At 40.2% G+C, this 21571-nt stretch overlaps 1 protein-coding gene across 1 annotated transcript in view; it reads right to left on the bottom strand.

Moving 5' to 3' along the window:
- Positions 1-21571, bottom strand: part of ZFYVE16 (zinc finger FYVE-type containing 16) — a 258233-nt gene that overhangs the window by 14436 nt on the left and 222226 nt on the right.

Genomic DNA, 21571 nt, shown 5'->3' with positions numbered 1-21571 from the left:
CAGCCCAAATTTTCAGCTGAAAATTCACCTTAATTAGGAGCTTAAAAGTTATGCTTATAAATTTAGGCCTGCCATTTGTTTGCCTAAATTTATGAGCCTAGTTTATGAAGCTACTGCTGAAAATAATTGCTAATTAGGCTCCTAAATTTCTTTCTCCACCCTAAATCTACCCCTCTTTCCATCCACTTTTTATGCTCCTAAATTTTGGGGCCTTTTACTGAAACACATTAAGCATTTAAGGTGCGATTTACTCAGTGGTAACTGCTAGTGCAGAGCTGTGTTAAGGGGCTCTGCCATAAGTTAGTAGTTACCGCACAGTAAAGCGAGCGTTAAGTGCTTTTTATGTTGGGGAGTGTGGCACGGGTGGAGAGTGGGTGTGGAAGGCATTTGGCAGCTACCGCATGCTAACACAGAGTAAATATGGGACCACTTATTTCCTCCTAAATAGGAGACGCTAAGTGCTTCCTTGTTAATTGGGAGCAGGTACTGCGCATTAATGTGAATGTCAACACACAACATGCAATACAAAATAGTGGAAATGCCCAAAATAGGTGCCAAGTTTAATTTGCAGCTACTGTGTGGTAAAGTCCTGCATTAAGTCTCAGTAACTGCAAATTTTACTGTGGATTAGTAAAAGGGCCCCTTTGAGTATAAAATTTAAGCACTCAGCATTAGTGAATTTTCAAACAGCCCAATTAACTCTCAAAGTTAGGAGCAATCATCCTTTGGATTATGGGCACATAATGCTTCAGCTTCAGAAGCATATGCATTTATAAAACTGAAACTTCTTACTGTTGGATTATTTGTAGTAGTACACACAGCTTCAGCTTTAGAAATGTTAATTTCTTTCTTCATCTCTCTCTCATTCACCCCAGAATAATTCACTGCTGAGTCACTTTAAAGTTGAAGTAACAAAACATCTGTTTACTCACAGTTTGTAGTTAGATTATAATCAGACAGGCTTATATATACATATTACTATACATTTGTATTATCAGCTCCTTCCATGTGCTTAGATGGTAATGGATGCTCACACCACCATAGATCCTCTCAGGTTAGGAGAGATCATGAGCTCCATGTGCTCCATGTGCTGCATGTGCTGCATCTAACCCCCACAGGAAGTTGCATAGCTATGTGACCTCTCTAAGTAATTCACATCAGAGGTCACAGAGTAATCACAGAGAAATAATAGGTGACAGGCAATGCATGTAAAATACAATTACATTCCAACAAACCCCTTCTCATGCATAACTGTCATGCAATTATTTATTCATACAAAGTCCAAGCTTTATACGCAGATTCACAAAATGTTCTCTGGGTAACGGTTTGGTCATGATGTCAGCTGTCATCTCACTGGTGTGACAATAGTGTAGACTGATGACCCCTTCTTTCGCCAACTCTCGCACGTTGTGGTATTTCGTTGCGATGTGCTTGGTGCGTGACTGAACCTTGTCATTCTGTGACAGTCGGATGCAGCTCTGATTATCTTCCATTATCTGGATTGGTCTCTTTTCAGCTATTCCAAAATCCAGCAAAAGTTTTTCAATCCACATCAGTTCTCTGCACGCTTCCGATGCTGCCACATATTCAGCTTCTGTAGAAGACAAACTCACAATACTTTGTTTATGACTGGCCCATGAAATGTGTACATTTCCATACATAAACACATATCCACTTGTGGATTTATAATCAGAATGATCCCCTGCCCAATCTGAATCACAGTAACATATTAGTTTTGGATTACTATTGGCTGAAATCTTTAATTTACAATCAATGGTACCCTTTAAATACCTTACCATCCTTTTAACTGCAGTCCAATCTGATTTGGTAGGTGAGCTGACCCTTCTGCTCAAAATTCCTACTGCATTTGCTATATCAGCCCTGTATGTGGTAGCTAGATATAAAAGCTTACCTATGGCTGATCTATATTGGATGTTATCTGGTAAAGGTTCTCTTACTGTTTCATCCTTCAGAAAATCAGTGATCATGGGAGTGCTTACAACTTGGGCATCTTGCATACCTAAACTTTCAATAAGCTCATTTATTTTCTGCTTCTGGCTTAGAAGATAAGAACCATCATTTTGTTTCTCAATTTCTATACCAAGATAGTATGACACATTACCAAGTTCTTTTATCTCAACATTGAGGTTTAAACACTTTACAATGTCCTTGTACTCTTGCTCACTTTTGCTTGCAATGAGCAGATCATCAACAAAAGCTAAAATGTATGCATATTGTCCATTTGTGCACCTAGTGTACAAGCATTTATCTGCTTCACCTTGCTTAAATCCTAAATTTGTCAATATTTCATGCAATTTTTCATTCCAACATTTTGCACTTTGCTTTAATCCATAAAGACCTTTGTTTAATTTACACACTAGCTGTCTTTGTTTTGTATTTATGAAACCTGTTGGCTGTTCCATGTACAAGTCTTCAGTTATTTCTCCGTGAAGAAACGCTGTTTTCACATCAATGTGGTTGACTTGCATGCCTTTTGAGACTGCAATGCTCAGAAGTGTTCTTATTGTCGTGTGTTTCACTACAGGTGCAAACACTTCATCAAAATCTTCTCCATATTTTTGAAGATATCCCTTTGCCACTAATCTGGCTTTATACCTTTCCACTTTTCCTTGTGCATTCCTTTTTAACTTGAATACCCATTTGCATCCTATAGCTTTCTTGCCAGGAGGTAATTTTGTAAGAATCCAAGTATTATTTTTATCCAATGCATCAATTTCTTCTTGTGCAGCTTTATGCCATTCAGCAGCTTCTTCTGCTGGCATTTTCTCAATCTCATCCCATGTTAAGGGCTCTTGAGCTTCTGCTGACTTTGTTAGGTAAGACAGTCTTGGGGGTGGAACACCTTTGTTTTCCCTGGATGAGCGTCTGACAACAGGTTGGTCTGACCTTTCTGCATCCTCTATATCTGAGAGTTCTTCTCCAATTGATTCCCCTTCTCCAACTGTACTGTCTTCTTCAATGATCCTTTCTGTGTCTGTTTCCTCTGCCTGTTCCTCGTTAGATACAGGTGAGTTGCTTTCAGACATCTGCCTTGGTATGGCATTTATATACACTGGCATGTCTATTATGGTTCTAGTTTCATATTCTGGATGATAAGGCTCATCTGGGATAATCCAGCCTTTATCAACCCTTTTGTTTTCATCAAAATATGTAACATGTCTTATGCCAACAATGCCAGTTTTCAGATTCAAAATTCTATATCCTTTGTGTCCTGGAGTATAGCCAACTAAAATGCCCCTTTCTGTTGTGGAATCCAGCTTATGCCTTCTTTGCTTTGGTACATGAGCATATGCTGTACTTCCAAATGTTCTTATGTGTGACAGGTTTGGCTTCCTACCATGCCATGTCTCATGTGGTGTGCGCTCAGCGCCTTTAGTTGGCATTCTGTTTTGTAGGTACACTGCTGTGAGAATGGCTTCCCCCCATAGTCTTTTAGGGAGATTGCTATCTGACAGCATACATCTGGTCATTTCCACAAGTGACCTAAATTTTCTCTCTGCAACAGAATTTTGCTCTGGTGTATAAGCTACTGTTGTGATATGCTGAATGCCTTCTTGTTCTAGAAATGTGCGCATGCTTTGCGAAGTGAACTCACCACCATTGTCGGTCTGAAGAACCTTTGGTTTTCTTTCAAATTTATTGCTCACCATGGCTACGTATTTCTTCAGCATGTCTGTGACTTGACTTTTCTCTTTCAGCAAATAGGCCACACAATATCTAGAGAAATCATCCAAGAATATTAGCACAAATCTGTTATTTCCCAATGATGGGATATTAAACGGTCCACATAAGTCACTGTGTATTAAGTCCAGCACTTTATTACTCCTATTTCCTGTGTATGCAGGAAATGAGGGTCTCACACCTTTTTGAGTAACACAGTCTATGCATTTCTCCATTTTACCAGCATCTGCACTTATCTGAATGCCGGTGGCCAGTTGCTTACTGTAAAGATCCTGGATCACCTTAGAATCACGATGTCCCAGGCGGCGGTGCCAGATTTCCAGACTACATTTACCATCATTCTTCCTTACTTGCGCCATATGTGAGGCTTCACCTGAAATGCTCAGTTTATAAACATCATTATGCATAAAAGCTTCAGCATACACTTCATCATTTTTAGAGATTGTGCACTTACTGTTTTCAAAATGAATCACAAAACCCTTCTTATCTAATGTAGATACACTAAGCATATTGCAAACTGCTTGGGGAATATACAAGACATCACTTACAGGAATTTCTTTAACTTCATTAGACACTTTGCATTTTAAGAATCCAATACCTTTTGCTTGGATCTTAGCAGTCCCTGCGTTTGCAGTTTTAAGAATACCTTCCTCTGGACACATTTCCTGAAAGAAATTCTTACAATTGGTTAAATGGCATGTGCTCCCTGAATCCAAAATCCAAGTACTTTCATTTGAATTATTATTTACCATAGTCAAAGATTTTTCTGCCATTAGAAAGCCCTTGTGTTTATCTTTGTCCTTCATACATTTCCTGGTTTGAAAATTCTTTAGTTCCATTGGCTTAGGTGAGCTAGAGGGAGTGTTTTGTGTTTCCTTACACCATTTAGATACATGTCCCTCCTTTCCACATGAGTAGCAAATCAGCTTGCCCTTGGGTGGAGTTTTCCCATAGCTCCGCCTTCCTCTGTTCTTTGCCAAGAAATTTGTTTCATTTCTCTCTGACTGACTTTGAGAACACATCTCCTCAGAATCATTTATTATGCATTCCTGCCTTAGTTTTGATGTTGTCTGTTCAAAAGATTGCCCTTCAATGGCCTCATTTACAGACCTAAAAACATCAAACTTCTTTGATAGTGAGGTAAAAAGAAATGCTCTTTTCAATGCATCACACATGGGAATTCCAGAAAGTTCTAGCTTTTGAAATGAAGACATAAGATACATAATGTGATCATTACATTTACTTTTATCCCTTAATTTGGTTTCATTCAACTCTGCCAACCAAATTGGTTGCTGCTTTGCATATGTAGTTGCATACATAGTTCTCAGCTTACATAAAATGTCCTTTGGTGTATCTTTTCCCTCTACTAATATGGCTTGTTTCTCTGAGAGAGCTTCCAAAAGCATGCACTTCACATAATAGTTTGCATTGTCCCATTCAGCCATATTTTCAGCTGTTCTGTCTTGATCTAAGCATATATATAATCCTTTTGCTCGAAGGAGACATATGAATCTTAGTTCCCACTTCTGATAATTAAACTCAGTTAATTTAGGCACCTTGAGAGAATAGAAAAATGGTGAATTTCTTCCCTCAGCCATTTTCTTAGCCTTCTGTCTGCTGTGTGGGGGGAGAGAGAGACAGACTGAATCTTTCCTTTAAAACTTAAGAGAAAAATGTGGCTTTTTTTTTTTTCTGCCTGGTAATATTTCTCTTCTTTTTCAATTCCTGGACCCTGGGCCCATAACCCTTTTGTTGGATTATTTGTAGTAAATAATTAGCAGATTTTAGTACACACAGCTTCAGCTTTAGAAATGTTAATTTCTTTCTTCATCTCTCTCTCATTCACCCCAGAATAATTCACTGCTGAGTCACTTTAAAGTTGAAGTAACAAAACATCTGTTTACTCACAGTTTGTAGTTAGATTATAATCAGACAGGCTTATATATACATATTACTATACATTTGTATTATCAGCTCCTTCCATGTGCTTAGATGGTAATGGATGCTCACACCACCATAGATCCTCTCAGGTTAGGAGAGATCATGAGCTCCATGTGCTCCATGTGCTGCATGTGCTGCATCTAACCCCCACAGGAAGTTGCATAGCTATGTGACCTCTCTAAGTAATTCACATCAGAGGTCACAGAGTAATCACAGAGAAATAATAGGTGACAGGCAATGCATGTAAAATACAATTACATTCCAACACTTACTACTGAAAGTAACTAGGACTGAGGTTTAACAGGAAGCATGTGTGTGCTCCTATGAAACTGGCTACTGCAATTATAGGAAGAGCTAATTTTGATTCTGGGCTTTGCAGTATAGTTTAAAATAATTGCCGTCATTATCACGTATTCCCAGATTCTTTTGTTTGCAGGAGATTGAATCCTCCAGATTTAGCAAGGATATGGTAAGGTCAGGTGACAGGAACTTAACCTTCTATATTGTACTCTGTACAAATTCTCTATCTCAGCCAAAAGGTTAAGAGGAGACAATTACAATTATTACATTTATATTCTGCAATTACCTATTGGTTCAATGCGGATTACAATAAAAACAATAGAAATCAAACAAAATAAAACATGGAAAAGAAAATAAGATGATACCTTTTTTTATTGGACATAACTTAATACATTTCTTGATTAGCTTTCGAAGGTTGCCCTTCTTCGTCAGATCGGAAGAAGGGCAACCTTCGAAAGCTAATCAAGAAATGTATTAAGTTATGTCCAATAAAAAAGGTATCATCTTATTTTCTTTTCCATGTTTTATTTTGTTTGATTTCTATTGATAACCTTAAGAGTGGACTAACACGGCTACCACACCTCTCTCTCAATAAAAACAAAAACAGTCAATCAGACTGGGAAGTTAAAAAAATAAGAGCAACCAACAAACTATATTATTTCAGAAATACAAAAGTTCTGAATTTAATAACCCAAATACCGCAAGCTTTCAGTTTTTATCTTAAATAATTTGCTTCCAATCCACCTCCATCATTGTGCCCAAGAAGCCTCCTCTTTTCTCCCATATATCAAAGACCTAAGGAGCAAATCAAGTAGCCCCAAGTTCTGGTCAATTAGCTGCAAGAAGCTGCTTAATCATGACACATTTATTTATTTATTGTGAACACTTATATCCCACATAATCCCACTGAGGCAGGCTCCATGTGGCTTACAACATTCAGGAAAAGAATAACATAGTAATTCTAGGACAACAGAGAATAAGGTAGTGGAGGGGGAGGGTGGGAAACAATAGGAAAAAGGGATGAGGGATTGCAGGAGGTCAAGCAGCAGAGGAGTAATATCGATCACATAGGTAGGTCTTCAGGGACTTCTTGAACAGACCGTGATCGGCTATCTCTCTTAACGTTAATGGTAATGCGTTCCAGTAACGGGGACTCAAAAAGAGGTCCATTTCTATGACCTAGAGCAATTAGACACTTCTATAATGGAGGGTGTGCCAGTAGATTGAACCTGGCCGAATTTTTCCATTCCCCAATGGAGTGATTTTTTTTTTTTGGGGGGGGGGGGGGGGGGGGGGGCTTATATAAGAAACATAGTGCTTCTTATTGTATGTTAGATTCTTGTCCTCTATATCTCATGCAATCAGCTCCTGCAACTTTTTATGGTTATTTGTTGAATTAATTCAATTTTAGTTATCTGAGGGCAATTACTCGAATATGGAAGGGCCCTGAACAATCTGCTACTCTAATTACAGACCCATAGCTTCCACACCTCTTTTTACTAAGCTAACTGAAGGTTTGGTAACTACAGTTGGAACGATAATCGGGTTTTCGTTCCATGTATAGTACCAAAACAGTAACTAGCTTCTTACTGGATCATGCTAGGGTTCTGTTAAGTGAAGGTATAAGTGCTTTATTGCTCCAATTCGACCTTTCCATGGCATTCGACCTGGCCGATCACGCTATTCTCTTACAGACTCTGGAGGAAATTGGTATTATAGAAAATGTTCTGAAATGGATTAAAGGCTTCATAATCAGTAGGCCCTACAGAGTAAGGGTAAAAGATACTCTCTCACCAGTATGGTCTAATCCTTGTGGTGTTCCTCAGGGTTCCCCTTTCTCCCATCCTGTTTAATGTCTTTTTATGGTAACTGGGATTTATGCTGGAGAGTAATGGTTTTTTAGTCTACAGTTAGGCAAGATGACATTTCAGTAATTATTCTCATTAATTCCACCTCCGAGATCGACTCCTTAAGGATTCAATATTGTATGGACCTACTAGATAAATGGATGTACCAGCATAAACTAAAACTTAACACTGATAAGACTAAGTTCTCATGTATTGATAGTAAACCAGATTCTATTCCTAACTCCATTTATATCAATCAAACAGAATTCACACTACCCACCATGATAAAGATTCTAGGTGTTTTAGTAGACAGTTCTGTCTCAATGGAAGCGCAAGTTGCTTCTTTAGTGAGGAAATCTTTCTTCCTGATGAGGAAACTGTGTTGTATTTGTAGTTATTCTGAGACAGTCCAGTTTCACCTATTGATACAGGCACTTCTTCTCTCGCAACTAGACTATTGTAATCTAACGTATTTGGGTAGTACCAAATGTCAACTAAATGAATTCAAACTGTTCAAAACACCACAGTTCGTTTGCTTTAACCAAATATGACAGTATTTCCTCTTATTATATCAAACTCCACTGGCTGCCTTTTGAAGTCAGAATTCTATTCAAACTGGCCTGTTTTCTATTTTGTTGCATGGTCTAGCCCCTAATTATCTTTATTCCCATTTTCAGTTTGCAGTTTCTATAAGAGCCAGAAGGTCTAACTGTGCTTACTTGCTTTCCTTTCCCTCTCCTGAAAACGAGATTAAGGATGTTAGAATTAACCTTGACATTTCACGCCGCTCAATATTGGAAGGAACTTGCTTCTCATTCTTATATGCTATTTAGGAAAAAGGTAAAGACTGTTATTCCTGAAATTTATTTTACGAAACAATGTTTACATTTAAGGGGAATTTTGTTTTCTTTCTCTAGTGTTATCCCAGAGTATTGTTCCGGTTTTTTTCTTGCTTTGTTACCTACTTTGAACTGTAAGGTATTAGCACGATATAAGCCTGTATGTCATGTTATGAATAATTGAAGCCAGTCATTTTTATCTGCACCAGGTAGTCCTTTTCTATTAATGGCTAATATTAATGACTAATACATATATTTGCATGTTTCAAGCAAAAAAAAAAAAAACGATAATTTTGCCCACTAATCACTATTTAGTTAACAGAAGTGGAATCAGCCCATTGGGGAGAGGGAGGAGGAGCAGCAAAATTTCAATTTACCCTTTTTAATATGTTTATTAGAATTTTCCAAAGAAGAAATAATTATATCGCGTGTCAAAACAAGGCTATGATCAAGTATTCAGTCTCTCTCTTGGTAGAAGTCAGGAAATCAATGTATGTAAAAGTTGAAATTAGATCTTATTTTTGGACTCCTTCACAGTCTTTCAGTGAGTTATTGTGTTACATGCATATGCACAGGGCAATAGACCTACTCCTTATTGCCCTTGTTCTGCCCTCTTGGGGGTCAAAGCCTCATCAAAACATGCCCAATGTAAGTTCTCCTCCATATTTGGAAGTGAGAAACTGATGGTTATTTGTAAAAATATGAGCACTTCAACATCACAAATCTATCAGCAAAATTCCAGAGAGTCTCTAGCTGTTGCCAGGCTTGTTGGCATATGAATGTGGCAAATTAATTTAAAAAACAGGTGTTATATGACAATCCTAATACAATAGATTTAAAGCAGCAGGAATAGCCAAAAAATTGTTTTACTGTAATTAATAGTTAGTAGACATCTGTGCGGCCAATACATTTACAACATAAAGCAACCCGTGCAGACAGTTTACCTAAACAACTCCAAGAACTTGAGCAGATCACACAAAATGACAGACTGTAACAGGTATCAACAATCTTACTTCTAAGCCATGGTTGCTATACTTTAAGAAATTTCTTGTATTTTGAAATACTGGACCTCAGAACTGATAAACGCTCCATTCTCAAGTGAGCAAGCATTTGCAATCTCCAGCAGCTAATTTTTGAGGGTTCTTTATCAATTCAACAGAATGCATTCTTTAACATCAAGTCATGCTTTTCTTACAGAGCTTCCAAAGAATATCCCAATGCCAACAAGCACATTTCTTTTTGAGATATTAAAACTGTATTTAATAATTGTGAAAACTGGTTAAATACCTCCACCCAGAAAGCTTTAACCTGGGGCACGTCCGCACAATAGCCTCCATTCTCACCACGCTTTTAGTTGCAGATGAGCTCACTTTTGCTTAAAAGGCCCAACTGGGATGCATATATAATTTGTATAGAAACTTAAAGTGGATTGCTTCCACATTAGGCTCTCTCCCAGTCGGACTCTCACTGAATTCATCTGGGTCCAGAGATAACCCAAATCATGCTCCCACTTCTGAATAATAGCCAAAAGGAACCCCCAAACCAATTCACATCTTTTCCCGTTTATATACCCAGGATACCCTACCCTTCCCAGTATCATCATTCAAGAAAATCTGCTCAAAGCAATTAGGCCGAAAGGCTACCAAATTCCTCCTTGAGTGAAGTAAGACTTACAAGTTGTCCTGGTGGCCAATAAAACCTTTCTCTTCTCAGTTCTGGTCAAAATTCCCCATTATCCTGGGTGGATATCACCATGTTCTTTCTAGCTTACCCCTAGGCCTAAGGTAATGGCCTAACGAACACACTAACAAACACACACTACCTTTTATTTTGGACCAGCATTGAGCTGATGCACCATTCAGCACATACACTAAATGATAGGGCTCAGTATCTAAACTAGGAGGTACCACTAAACCAAACTTAGAAGTGTCACATTAACTGTTACACTGTACAGGTTTAGAGACATTAAATCCTCATCCTCCCACACCCAATGTAGGATCTGTAGCTTTTTCTAGGGCTTCCTGCCTTTGCACAAAAAGTAAGACACCAGTCTAATCCAGCACTCTATATTTGATATAGATAGCACCAACGGCACATTTGGAGCACATACTGCCACTGGTCAATATAATTATTTGCAGCAAATAACTCTCCCTAAAAAAGAAAGCAGCAAATCTCTCCACTTTCTGAAAACATCATTTCATCCCACAAAATAAGTGGCCCACATTTAACTGGTAAAGACCCTGAAAACTTTAACCCCAAATATGTTAAGGTTCCCTGTGCCTATTTCAAGGGTAAAGTCCCTTCCCACCAGCTCTTTACATTATCTCCAATATATAAAACCACAGATTCTCTCAATTTATCCTCAGGCATGAAAAAAAAAAACCCCAAAACAAAACAATCTTTCAGAAAATCCAGAAAAAAAAAAGAGATTCCTTTTGTTTATTCAACATCTCTAAAAAATAATCTACAAATACTGCTGCTTTGTCTGCAGCCCTCCAGTGTGATTACTTAGTACAAATAACCCAAGCATTTCTGTCTCATTCCCTTTTCTGTATGGAATTCTGATGATAGGCAAACATTACCTAACATCAAGCTTGGGGTCCCTCATACAATACTATTATGCCATTCTATATTCTACCTCAGAACCTAAACCGCTTTCAACACGAACCACGGGTATTTCCAAGATACAATAGCAGAAGTGTTTTGATATTGAAACTGACCACTAAGGGCTCCAAGACACGTTTGCATCTTACCATACCCTTTCAATTACCACCAACAGTTGGTAGACATTGGGTCACCATGTCACTTCTTCTTGGTGTGAAACCAATCTGTTCTTTACAGATAAGACTGGGCAAGACTCCATTCAACTTATTCTCTAACACCTTGGCATATATCTTAACGTGTGCATTTAGCAAAGAAATGGGATAGATTTGTGGGTTCCTTCCCCCTTTTTTTGGTAAAATCGTGATCAGAACATGATTCAGTGCTTGTGGGTGCATCCCAGTGATCAAAGACTCCTCAAAGTTTTGCCTGCAGGACCAGATTGACCTTGGCCCAACACCTTATAGCAGTCTACTCCAAGTTCATCAGGGTCTGGTGCCTTGTAAGACTTCAAAAGCCATGGCCACCCTCAAAATTTCATCATTCTGTATTGGTACAGAGTGGAGGAGTAGCCTAATAGTGCAGCGGGCTTTGATCCCGGTAAAAGAAAGTTCATGCATATAACGTGTACAGTGCTGCGTACGTCTAGTAGTTCTATATAAATGATTATTATTAGTAGTAGCAGTACACACAGTTCCTCACTTTGCTCACGCATTAAAAAAAAAATCTATGCCACTGCTCACAATCACCTGCCACTCACATAGTGTGTGTGACTCCCAAAAGAATTGGGAAAATACCTCAGCAATTTGCTTATTATTGTTATATTTCTCTCTTGTTGCACTCTGGATAGCTAGGATAAACCAAGCTCCTTCATCCATCCAGACCAAGCATGTCAGACACATACCTGTCTTGTTCCCACACTTAATTCCTTCCTGTATCAAAAACACAAGTTCTGTAAGTGTACACTAGGGCATTCAACAAATTCTCTCTCTGAAAAAAAACATCTCTGAGCTTCACTAGTCATGTCCCTGGACACTTCTATGCATTATAACTTTAGGAAGGAAATTTCAATTGGGAGAAACATCTTACTTCTACAATTTGATTTGTCCAGCGCATTCGACATGGTGGACCATGATCTCCTTCTTACTTTTTACTTTACTATCTGAATTCGGCATTGGAGGTTATGTCTTAGAGTGGTTCAGAGAATTTCTCTCTTGTCGATCCTATCAGTTCACAGTCCATTCCTCTACCTCACCACCTTGGAGACCCCACTGTGGAGTCCCTCAGGGCTCTCCCCTGTCACCAACCCTATTTAATATTATGATGTCTCCACTTGCTACGGCCCTATCCAACCATGGCCTGAACCCGTACATATATGCAGATGACGTAACTATCTACATTCCCTTCTGATCTTCCTTAACTGAAATCTCAGACACAATACGAACTAGTTTTGCCATCCTGACCAGCTGGGCGAACGCTTTCAAATTCAAGCTTAATAAGAAAAAACCCAATGCATCATTCTCTCCTCCCCGTTCAATAAATCCCTCCCAGGCACGATTACTGCGCCAGACTACTCCATCACCATAGCAGATAATTTGAAGCTACTTGGTGTCATTCTGGATTCCCACCTGTCCCTCGACCTTAAAGTCTTGTCTATCACAAAGAGAATGTTCCTCTCCATGCGGTCACTGAAACGTATCAAGCAGTTCTTTCCGTTTGACCTATTCCGTACTCTTATCCACTCTCTAGTATTGCGTCATTTTGACTACTGCAATGGGATTTACACTGTATGCACAGAACACACCCTACGGAAACTCCAGACAGCGCAAAACACGGCGGCCAGATTGCTCTTTGGCAAATCCCGGTTTGAGTCAGCTAGACCTTTAAGAGAGAAGCTCCACTGGTTCCCGATAAAAGAGCGTATTGAATTCAAAATTTGTGCTCTAACCCACAAAGATCGTCTACGGGGTTGCTCCAGTTTATATGTTCAGCCTGATTGACCCCCCCCCCCCCAGAAATTCCAGAAAACTGTCACATACTTATCTTAATCTCCACTTTCCTAACTGCAAGAATCTAAGATACAAATTGCTCTTCGCCTCCTCTTTTTGCTTCATGAGTCCTCGTTACTGGAATGCTCTGCCTTCAACGTTAAAAGAGACGGCCGACAACGTTCTGTTCAAGAAACTCCTCAAGACTTATCTATGTGAAAAAAACTTACTCCCCTGCTTCTTAATTCCCTGCTGTCCCTCATTTGTCCTCCCTGTTGTCTCCCCCCCCCCCAAGATGTTCCTTACTCTCTATTCCGCCATTGTGTTAATATGTTGTTCCTTCCATACATGTTGTTAGCCGCATAGAGCCTGCTATGTTGGGAATATGTGGAATACAAATGTTCTAAATAAATAATCTCTGTAGCTGCTTCTCAAGGGATATTATATACTCTTATTGAGCCTCTTCTGCTTAGCAGCTACATAAGAAATTGTGGCTCTTATCAAGACTGCTTAGGCTGCCTCCCAAAACAAATGAGGAGTATTCAAATATTCTTTGTTAAACCTTGTGTAATCATCCCACTAGGTACATCAATATTCTACAAAATCTGGAACCAAGTGAAGCCCAACTGGCATATTCCAAAGCTGACCCTGCTCTCAGCAACTGAATGGTCATCCCTACAGGTGCGTCGAGATAGAATATCAGCCTTTCTCATTTTTTAAAACATTCTCTCAGACACCAATAAGCAGTTAGTCCTGCTGTGTGAGACTGAGCTGTAGATATGCGTATGTACTCTTGCTCTCGAGGGTGTTCCACACATCCAACAAGGAGAAGTAATTGCAAAGTTAATCTATACTTGTATCCTTGTACTCAACCTGAGTGACCGAACAAAAATCTCTATCCAATAAAGGATCTGCCACCCTGTTAAAATCCCCTGCAACAATCATAGTACCTGAGCATAGTTCCTTCAAAAAGGTTTTTTTTTAATTTTAATTTTTATTGAGATTTTCAGAAAGATCCAGTACAACAAAATTATAAATCTCCAGCTCCCCAGGTTGTTGCAAAATTTTGTCTCAGTCAAAACCAACACTGCAAATACTAACGATACTACATAACATAAAAGAGGTCGATAACTCCCCAAGCATAACCTTATATATTAAAAAAAGCAACAGAAGAGTTTCTGAACCTTGCTCAGGATACCTATTAGTTGTACCAGTCCACAAAAGACCGCCAAGTCTTGTTAAACTTTTCCTGACATCCATGCCTTAGAGCTGTAAGATAGCTCAAGTAGTAGGCATGCCACAATTTAGGCTTCACCAATATCAAAGGTGGCAAAATGCTTGTTCTTCAAAGTCTTGCAGTCTCCCTTCAAAGGATCGCTGTAAGAGTCTACTCTAGACCATACCTATAACAGCAATACAGAGCCTGATAGTAACCTTCTGGATGAACTGCTTGTGGAATACTTGCTGAAGCAACCACTAGCTATTGCATCACTGCACTGCTTATGCCCACTGGACGGGAACAATCGGGGCATCATGTACTTATTACAGGGACATCTGGTTCGGAATGTTCCAGACCACTGTTCCATCTAAGCTGAGCGGGAGTTCTTCACCTACAGTCCTGCCAGTGGGGTGGGGTGCTGTTTCACTATTATATTTTCAATAGTGAGGCATAGGCAAGCTTTACAGGAATCCAGGGAACCTGCCTGTCCCTAGCCATTGAAAACACAATATTGAAACAGCCCCCCCACATACACACTCTGGTGCCTGAGTTCGGGGACTTTCCTGGATTCCAAGAACTGTAACTTCAGTGACGTAGAATATCCAGAATTCTATAAAAGGCCAACCGGGAGCTGCTGTTGCTGATTTTTACATCAGACTTGCATTGCCATCGTATCAGATGTCTACCAGCCGTATTCTATGCTGCACATCTCTACCCTGCCTGGACATCAGAGCTTTCTGCATGGCTGCTCATTTGCTGACCAGCACCTGCAACTCCTGCCTACACATGAAGAGACTTTTTTTCAGTCAGGTTGTATATCAACTCTGTTGTTGCTGGGGGGTTAATATCTAGGTGGCTTACATCAAGAACAATAGGAATCCTGTGTATTTACCACATAAGAGTTCTGATAAGTGTTCTCCTGCCTAGTGTACAAACAACTTTGTCTTTGTTTTCTTGAGTTACTTAGACCTCGTACTTTTCTTTCACACACTAGCTACCTACATTTATATTTGGTTACTCTATTTACATGTAAATAAAAAGCATTTATTTTTTGTAATCTCTTGGCCTGGTGTCATTCACTTGTCAGTATAATTTAAGAGCTAAGAATTCAGATTCGCAGTACCCATTTGGGGGGGGGGGGGTAAGTTTGCTATTTATTCCATAGTGCTGAACAAAAATATATACCATTACATCTTATTGCACCCCAGCGCTGTCATACTAGGCATTTGCCTGTAATTGCTCCCTTATATCGCCAAGCAGGGCAGTAATACCCAAGACTGATTCAGGGTCACTCCTGATGGAAGACAGTGAAGCGAAAAAAAAATATCTTAGGACCTAATGGTAACTGCGCATGGATAATCTCTGAAAAAGTTCTACACCACTCAGTCCAAAAGGGCTGAATAAGAGGACACTCTGCCACATGCTTACCAACATTAATCAGAACATTTTAAAAACATATGATGGAGCCTTTTCGGACATATATACCAGTGAGACCTCATTTTAAGCCCATTCTCAACTAGATTAGCTGAGATAGAGTTTTAAAAAGTATTAGCATACATTAGTTGCCATTCTTTTTCAGAAATAGATACCCCCAAATCCAAATTCCCATCTGGTTACAAACTTTATTTTAGGGACACCCTCTTCAAAGGATCAAATTCTATAAATAGCACAAAAAAATCGGCACCGAAAAAATAACTCGCTAAGTGCTATTCTATAAGCGGCACTGAAAGTTAGGCGCTGCTTGTCGCCGTGATCATCACCTAACTTTAGATGCAAGGATTTAAACCGAATAAACCCTGGTGTGGATCCTACTTATTCTATAACAGCGTGCATAAATTCTAGGCACATCTCTGATCTACTCTGCGCTTCCTTTTTTGGAGCTGTGCGTAAAATTTACATGTGTATCCACGAGACTAAAATTGCATGCGTAAATTTCAATTAAGGCTAATTAGTGCTGATAATTGAATATTAGCACCCAATTATCGGTGCTAATTGGCTCTTTATTAGTGCACGCCCAAATTTGCGCACACAATTTTAAGAGCCATTTATAGAATTTCGGGGACGTGTACAGTTTTGAGATTAGTTGCCGCTGCTGTGCTCCCTGAACTAGGGTTTACTCAAAAGTTGTAGGGTTCTCACAGGACCGTGTCCCTACCTATATTGAGTTAAGTAAGTGTCTCACTTGTAAGTACAGTGGGGGAAATAAGTATTTGATCCCTTGCTGATTTTGTAAGTTTGCCCACTGACAAAGACATGAGCAGCCCATAATTGAAGGGTAGGTTATTGGTAACAGTGAGAGATAGCACATCACAAATTAAATCCGGAAAATCACATTGTGGAAAGTATATGAATTTATTTGCATTCTGCAGAGGGAAATAAGTATTTGATCCCCCACCAACCAGTAAGAGATCTGGCCCCTACAGACCAGGTAGATGCTCCAAATCAACTCGTTACCTGCATGACAGACAGCTGTCGGCAATGGTCACCTGTATGAAAGACACCTGTCCACAGACTCAGTGAATCAGTCAGACTCTAACCTCTACAAAATGGCCAAGAGCAAGGAGCTGTCTAAGGATGTCAGGGACAAGATCATACACCTGCACAAGGCTGGAATGGGCTACAAAACCATCAGTAAGACGCTGGGCGAGAAGGAGACAACTGTTGGTGCCATAGTAAGAAAATGGAAGAAGTACAAAATGACTGTCAATCGACAAAGATCAGGGGCTCCACGCAAAATCTCACCTCGTGGGGTATCCTTGATCATGAGGAAGGTTAGAAATCAGCCTACAACTACGAGGGGGGAACTTCTCAATGATCTCAAGGCAGCTGGGACCACTGTCACCACGAAAACCATTGGTAACACATTACGACATAACGGATTGCAATCCTGCAGTGCCCGCAAGGTCCCCCTGCTCCGGAAGGCACATGTGACGGCCCGTCTGAAGTTTGCCAGTGAACACCTGGATGATGCCGAGAGTGATTGGGAGAAGGTGCTGTGGTCAGATGAGACAAAAATTGAGCTCTTTGGCATGAACTCAACTCGCCGTGTTTGGAGGAAGAGAAATGCTGCCTATGACCCAAAGAACACCGTCCCCACTGTCAAGCATGGAGGTGGAAATGTTATGTTTTGGGGGTGTTTCTCTGCTAAGGGCACAGGACTACTTCACCGCATCAATGGGAGAATGGATGGGGCCATGTACCGTACAATTCTGAGTGACAACCTCCTTCCCTCCGCCAGGGCCTTAAAAATGGGTCGTGGCTGGGTCTTCCAGCACGACAATGACCCAAAACATACAGCCAAGGCAACAAAGGAGTGGCTCAGGAAGAAGCACATTAGGGTCATGAAGTGGCCTAGCCAGTCACCAGACCTTAATCCCATTGAAAACTTATGGAGGGAGCTGAAGCTGCGAGTTGCCAAGCGACAGCCCAGAACTCTTAATGATTTAGAGATGATCTGCAAAGAGGAGTGGACCAAAATTCCTCCTGACATGTGTGCAAACCTCATCATCAACTACAGAAGATGTCTGACCGCTGTGCTTGCCAACAAGGGTTTTGCCACCAAGTATTAGGTCTTGTTTGCCAGAGGGATTAAATACTTATTTCCCTCTGCAGAATGCAAATAAATTCATATACTTTCCACAATGTGATTTTCCGGATTTAATTTGTGATGTGCTATCTCTCACTGTTACCAATAACCTACCCTTCAATTATGGGCTGCTCATGTCTTTGTCAGTGGGCAAACTTACAAAATCAGCAAGGGATCAAATACTTATTTCCCCCACTGTATATATAACATTCGGATGAGGGAAGGCCAAAGAGGTCTTTCAATTGTTGAAAGGAATGCATAATAGAGCCATTATGCAATTGGCCCAGTGTGAAGATCACAATTGTTCCCAATTATCTAAAAGCCTTCCATTCTATTTGTGGCAAATAACCTGTGATGAAACAGGGGATTTTAAGCCTATGAATTCTATTAATATTTTCAAGCGGTGTATTTCTCCTATTTGGCCAGCAGGTGGTGTTTTTTTCTCTGTTTTAAAGCAGAGATTTATTTCTTTTTCAGTTTAAGCCCTTTGTGAAAGTCACCTGGATACTTTCAAAGTTAGTGCTCTGGGCTCTGATTGGCCCTAGAGTACAAAATCCAGCCAGGAAGTACTGGATTTTCCCCAGTCTCAGATAGGAAGTGCAAAGGGTAAGATCTCTGCCCTGAGACCCTGTTCAGGATCTGTGAGCAGTTATTTTCCTGAAACTCACCAGGTGCTACCCAGGTAGTGACAAATTGTTTAGACAGTTGAATGTTGAACCTTGTTTCAGTTACCTGTTATTGTTGGTTGTTTTTTTCACCTATTTTATATCATTCACTTTTCTATTTTTCTGATAATAAACCCATTAGTTTATTTGCTCTGTTGTCCTGAACTAAGAATTCTGGTGGTTTGTGTTTTGCGTCTGTGGGTGTTTTTCTAGGAACTGTAGGACCTCTGGGATTGAGGCCCCAGTGTCCTTAGAAATCACCAGGGATTTGAGTGGGAGACTCGCCCAGAGGCAAGCAGGACCCAGTCGGTGGGAGGAGAGTGCTAGCGTACAGCATGTGCCCAGGTGCAGGCAGGCCTGAGCAGTGTTGGCGAAAGACCCTCCAGATGGCTGCAGGGTTAACCCCAGGTGGGTGCTAGGCGTTCCGTGACATAACCGAAGAGAAGAAAGCAGGGCCATCACAGACAACGTTTGTCTCCTAGTAAATGTTTCCTCACTCTATGCCAAAACTCTTATGGATACCTGTAAAAAAGAGAAAAGCTGGTTCAGCTGGGCTCAGCTATTCTTTGGCCTCCAAATTAAGTCTGACCAATGGAGACTCCCCATTGATACTCGCTCAATTCTTACCCATGCGTTGGGTGTTGTTTCATACCATCAATGATTGCACGAATTTGTTCCACCCAAAAATATTTTGTAAGTGCTGGGGCCCCCACTTCTCCCCTGAGTGGACCTTTTATACATTAGTAGAGCAGAAATCCGTGAGGGATGTCCAAATAAAAGTGAACATTTTCTTCTAGACCATCTGAAGTTGTTTATCTGGGACATTAATGGGCAATATTTGAAAAAGGTAGAGAAGCTTGGTGATCCTTTCCAGACAGGTATGGTGCAATCGATACTAAGTAACCCGCTTCAAAAGGATTTCTCAGAGTAGCTTGCCGTAATTTAATATGTAAAAGTTCTAAAATCTGGAGAAATCTTGACTCCCCAGATATTGAACATAATTTTGTGCCTTTAATAACCACTTCAATCTCTATGTCAAATATGGTCTCTCCATAGTCCGATGACCTAAAGAATGATACAACCCAATTTCGTACTCAGGAACGTTCATGTATTACTATAATTTATTCTTCCAATTTCTTACTCAGGAACTTTCATGAATTACCATAATTTATTCTTCCTTAACATATATATGCACATGATATATATCTATACCATGATCTGTCCACGTATGTTATGTTACATGTATGTATGCAACTTAACACATTACCATTTGCAATTTTGTTACCCGGAAATGGCAACCGCCATTACGGCAAATGTAAGCCACATTGAGTCTGCAAATTGTTGGGAAAATGTGGGATACAAATGCTACAAATAAATAATTGAGATACCTGAGTGGATTCTAAACTAATATTTAATAATTCAGATTTGGAGACATTTAAAACCAGATAATTTCCCATAGGCTTGCAGTTCAGCTACTATATGTGGAAAGGAGCGGACAAGATCACCTACTGTTAAAAGAATATTGTCTGCAAAAAGTGACATTTTAAATTCTTCTTTCCCCACCACTACTCCCTTTATATCCAAATTCTCCTGAATCATCATTGCCACTGGTTCAATCACTAAGGCAAACAATAGAATGGATAGGGGTCGCCCCTCCAGAGTCCTCTTGGAAACTGGATTTTGTCTGTGTACCCTCCATTCACTCTAATTCTGGCTGATGGGTCAGAATATAATGCAGATATCCACACTCTGAAATTTGGACTGAATCCCATAAGGAGCAGTAACCAGTGTTTAAATACCCACTCTTAGCTTTCTTAGAATCAATTCTAAGATTGATCCTCCCTCACCAAGAGGGGCATGATATCATTCAATCTATTGGCTAATACTTTGCCTAAAAGTTTGACAAGAAATAGGATGTTTTCCTGGTTTTGGAAGTACCATCTCTCCCGTTTCCAACAATGAAGGGGGGAGAGGTCTGCCCCGCTGCACTGAGTTAAATACCTGAGCGAGTATTGGAGCCTGATAGCTCCCAAATTTCTTGGAAAACCTGGATGTCAAACTGTCCAAACTCGGAATTTTACCTGGCTTTATTGAGGCAATAGCCTTTTTGACCTTGTCCTCCTCAAATTCCCTGTCAAGCAATGTGGAGGTCTCCTCTTCCAACTGTGATAAACTCAACTGAGACAAGTAATCATCTATCACATGTGGAGTAGCGGTGACCTCAGATGTATTGCGTTTCTGACAAAAGCGCAGAAAACAAATTTCTTAATTGGGCTGGGAGTGGAGTAGTAGCCTAGTGGTTAGCGCAGCGGACTTTGATCCTGGGGAACTAGGTTCAATTCCCACTGCAGCTCCTTGTGACTCTGGGCAAGTCATTTAACCCTCCATTTTCCCAGGTACAAATAAGTACCTGTATATACTATGTAAACCACTTTGAATATAGTTCCAAACCCCACAGAAAGGCAATATATCAATTCTCATTTCCCTTTCACCAAATTTCCTCCCTCTTCTTTGACAGATATTATCTGGAATTGCTGTCATATGGCCTTAAGCTGATTTACTAACTGCAGTTCATACTATATTTTTTGCAGCTCAAAGTTTCTGGGCCCCCTCCTTTGGGCTCAGGCCCCAGCTCCCTCCCCCTCCATAGCCGCAGTACCTGTTCAATGCCTGGTGAAGTGGCTCAAGCCCCGCCAGCTGAAGAAATCCGCTGCCTTCCTCCTCGAACTTCCTCGGGCAAAATTAAGTCAGTAGGTTGCCTCCAGCTATCAATGCTTGCACTCCCCAAGCATGATCAGTTTGTACATGAACTGTGCAAGTCCAGAAAGTGCCGGCACTGGCAAAAGGAGGCACCCCGCTGACTTCCTCACTCCTAAAGCAGCA

Source organism: Microcaecilia unicolor, chromosome 2 (assembly GCF_901765095.1).
Source record: "Microcaecilia unicolor chromosome 2, aMicUni1.1, whole genome shotgun sequence".
Lineage (NCBI taxonomy): Eukaryota > Metazoa > Chordata > Amphibia > Gymnophiona > Siphonopidae > Microcaecilia > Microcaecilia unicolor.
The sequence above is the reverse complement of the archived record's forward strand: the minus strand, read 5'-3'. Positions and strand labels throughout refer to the sequence as shown.